The sequence below is a fragment of the Engraulis encrasicolus genome, chromosome 23 (assembly GCF_034702125.1).
Source record: "Engraulis encrasicolus isolate BLACKSEA-1 chromosome 23, IST_EnEncr_1.0, whole genome shotgun sequence".
NCBI classification, from domain to species: Eukaryota; Metazoa; Chordata; class Actinopteri; order Clupeiformes; family Engraulidae; genus Engraulis; species Engraulis encrasicolus.
Window position 1 is genome coordinate 44567587 of NC_085879.1, and position 4071 is coordinate 44571657.

Genomic DNA, 4071 nt, shown 5'->3' on the forward strand with positions numbered 1-4071 from the left:
TTAAACGGTAAAATGTTTTTTTGCAGCCAGGTGCAATGCAATAATGCCCTCCCTTTGTCCTCTGCTTATTACCGTTCTCCATAATAGTCAAATCTCTAAATGTCGTTGTGTCCGTCTCCGATGCTTGCTACTGTAGAATTTCCAAGGCAACACACCCAGTGATGTAACGTTCTGCCGTGGAACATCATGGCGCTACACAGTTGCTTAAATGTATCTTTCTCAAACTTATTATATTTTTAACCAGTGTCACTGACACTATTAAGGCAACTCGAATGGATAGACTAAGACTCAATATTTCTAATGAGGACAACTTTGTCTAGTGTTTCATGTCCACTTTAAACTTTGCACAGGGAATTGGATGAAACATGTGGGAATAGTATCCTATTTATTGAAGTGCATAGCACTTTTTTTACTTGCACTTATGGTGCAATGCAAAGCATGCACTGCCTTGTTATCTCGTTTTACTTAGCCTATATCTTCCTCTTTTAAGTGGAGCATTGTTTACAAGTAGCCTTTATAAACAAGTGCTGTTTATAAATGTTTAACATCACCAATTCCTTCTTTCTTTCTTTCTTTAAGGACTTCTGACACAGTGGCCTGCACTGTTCGAAGTCTGTAAGGTAAGACATTCAATGCTGATTGTCTTTAAGGTTTTTATATTGTGTGTGTGTGTGTGTGTGTGTGTGTGTGTGTGTGTGTGTGTGTGTGTGTGTGTGTGTGTGTGTGTGTGTGTGTGTGTGTGTGTGTGTGTGTGTGTGTTTCCCTAATGTTTATGATTTGTCAATCCTTTGGGCTCTTTATGTCTTTTCAGATCAGTGCTGAATTCAAAATAATCACCACAGTTCCCCTGCAATCCAAGCAACTGTTGCTGAATTGGCTGATGTAAGTTTCTGTCTTTTTCGCCTGTCTACTTGATGGTTCCTGAGCAGAAAGCCTTTAACTATTGAGTTACACCCCTGCATGTTAAAACCCAATAGAGAGGATCATGATCTGCCTTAGTAGTCATGGTACCAGTACATTCATATGCATTTTTCTTTTGGTGGCAGTCAGCTTCCCAATGTTGATGCCATTCATAGAATCCCAAAACAAATCAGTACCACCACCATTTTTGACCGTAAACATGGGACTGTTTTCTTTATACTTCTCCCTTGGCTACTATCACACATGCTTGAAACAATCTAAAGCAAATGTGTTCATCATGGTTTCATCAGAGACAAACAGACTTCAGATATGGATTGCTGGAACCATGTCCTCTGGTCTGATGACACCAACATGAACACATTTTTTCGGATGGTGTCAAGCATGTGTGGTGTTAACCAAGTGAGTAGTACAAAGTAAACTGTCCCATGCTCATGGTCAAGTAGTGGTAGTGGGACAGACATGGTTTTAGGCTGGATGCATGGAGTCAATATTGGAAATCTGAATTTCACCAACATGTACCATGACAATTGAAGTAGATCATGATACAGTCTGCGATTTTAAAGGTGCAGAGAGTGATTTTTTTTTTTAAGTAGTTTATTTCCAGAACTCATGCTGCACAGGTTACAAATGTTCTCCTCTTTCTTTCTTTCTTTCTTTCTTTCTTTCTTTCTTTCTTTCTTTCATTAAGTTGTACAAGATGCACCATTTCTGAGGACTTCTGGCACAGTGGCCTGCACTGTTCAAAGTTCGCAAGGTAAGACATTCAATTCGGATTGTCTTTAATGTTTTTATTTGTGAATTACAGCGTTTTATCTCCTTTTTTGAATGTGTGTGTGGCTTTCTCCTAATGTTAATGATTTGATCGTTAAATCCTTTGGGCTCTTTATGTCTTTTCAGATCAGTGCTGAATTGAAAAGAATCACCAGTCCCACTGCAATGGCCAGCACTGTTCGAAGTCCACAAGGTAAAGCATTCACTTTGGCCACAACCCTACCCAGTGCACCTTAACAACTTGGCTCCTGCTTTAAATTAGCTGTTATCTGAATGGGGGTGACTCCAGTGGTATAAGGAGCTGCTTCTCAAATTTTTATATTTAAATTTTGTCGTACTCTGACCAGTGAATATTAGATTATTGCTTAGTACTAGAATTGGAGTTATCTGAGACAAGATGATCTGATCTGAGAAGTGTTGATGACTACCTCCCTGGTGTTCCCACTCTCAGTGTGGAGTGTGACACTATTTGTATGCATTGTGCTATGCTCAACATGACATTGAGAGGCTTCAGTTGAAAGTGAGCAAGCTATCTCACGGTTTCCTTATTTCAATACACTTGCTACACAATTCATATGCAGCTAAACAAAAATAAATATTAATATCTTCTATGTAGAAACAAAATGAGCACTACAATGAAGGGTATAATATCTGAGAGCACTTTGTTGACGCATGTTTTTCACTCTGATGGGGGGTGGGGGATCAGAGCCGACAGAGTGCACTAGCTGTGTTACGCTTTTCATTATATTGCCCGTTGTATGTCTGCCTAGAATATTGCATGTTTTATTTTTAATCATGAGTCATCGATGAAACTTATTGAGATGGGGAAAACTGTAAGAACTTCTTATTTCAGCCCCTTGACAGACAAGCCCTGCATGCCATATTACTGCACGCATGCACAAAGAGCAATGCAGTAGACTTTTCCTTCAAAGTCTTCTCGCAAGGAACAGTATATACCGTACCTGTATATGCATAATGAAACTTGTTGTTCTCTTAATTGAGACGAGCTGACCCTTACATCTCTGTGCTCTGAAACATCTTAAACAGAGGATTGGCATCACTGGTTGTCTACTACAAGCTTCTTGTAGGTCCCAGCCAAGGAGACACAGTAGACCTGGGGTGTTGTTCCATATGAGAGTGAGCTTTTTCATTGGCCTGGGCCCACTGGTATTCCTGTGACACACCAAGTTTCATGTCAAAGTCTTGTCATGCTATGCAATGATCTTGCAGGCCACATAAAATTACTTCATGGGTCACAATTGGCCCTGGGTTTGAGTTTGACATCCCTGCAGAATGAAGGCAACTACACAGCTTTGGCTCTGGTATTTGACGACTTCAGGCCAATTCACACCAGTGTTAAATCATCATCCAGGTCCCACATCAGAATTAGAACTGAGGAAATCTTGGCAGTGGAACAGAGGACATGCTTTGGACTTTGCAGTAACCTACTGCCCAGCTTAATGTTGATTTATTTGTTAATTCAAATGGCTTGGTTAATTTGTGTTTATTTACTTTTGTCTGTGTTGAATAGGTCATGGATGAAGTTGCCGTAGACGAAGCAATTGAAGACATCACAATTGGAATCTGCTCTGACAGAAGATTGGGCATCCCACCCTTTGGACATTGTCAGTTTTAGTGTATGTCTGTCACACACGAGACACCCAATCGGAAAGGACTCTTTTTTTTTTTTCAGCAACTAAAAAACAGCAGTTATTTTTGTTTCTTTAAAGAAACACTATGCAACTTTTTCATAGTCATGAAATGGCTTGGTACTCAAGATTTTGCTTGACTGACCCGTAATGGGGAAAATGGCAATATTTCCATCACCGCCTAGTGCTCCTGCTCCGAAACAGCACTTGCAGTTTTGCCTGGCGGCGCCGCGCCTTTTGTTGTTGTGCAATTTGTGGCCGCTAGGGGCGTCTAGATTTCTATGCTGTATTCGGAGCGAGACCTATTCCTTCGTTTGCTAACTAAGCAGCAGCCAAGGAGGTCTACATAAGGCAGCAGCTTGCTGAAAGCTGGCTACTGGCTACTGGCTAGCTGATTGTAAAATATCACGCTGGCATGCAGTGAAAACAACGAATGGGACTGCAAATAAATCACGAGATAATTGAGATGAAAGGTTTGGACAGGCAAATAAATCGCTTGTGTGAACATTGGAAAAGGGCTTCAAACCGGAGAGAGCCGAACGCCAAAAGATGGGGATTTTATCATTCATTCACTACACTGGGATGTATGCATTAGCATTCTCAAAACCCACGCCACCTCGTTTAGTTTACAAAGATACACAAATGTATACGAGTTGAAATCTGATGTCGCACATTTTATTTGATGTCAAAGGACACAATCAGTTGAGCGAGGCTAAAAAATATATGTTGT

At 40.6% G+C, this 4071-nt stretch overlaps 1 long non-coding RNA gene across 2 annotated transcripts; it reads left to right on the top strand.

Moving 5' to 3' along the window:
- The first annotated feature begins 579 nt into the window (after nt 1–579).
- LOC134439799 (uncharacterized) lies at nt 580–3358 on the top strand. 2 transcript variants are annotated; one of them, XR_010032860.1, is made up of 5 exons: nt 580–620; nt 812–882; nt 1610–1675; nt 1819–1885; nt 3224–3358. It is a non-coding gene; the product is annotated as an uncharacterized LOC134439799 (long non-coding RNA). The 2 variants fall into 2 exon arrangements; XR_010032859.1 differs by lacking the exon at nt 580–620 and having other exon boundaries at nt 643–882.
- The last annotated feature ends 713 nt before the right edge of the window (nt 3359–4071 follow it).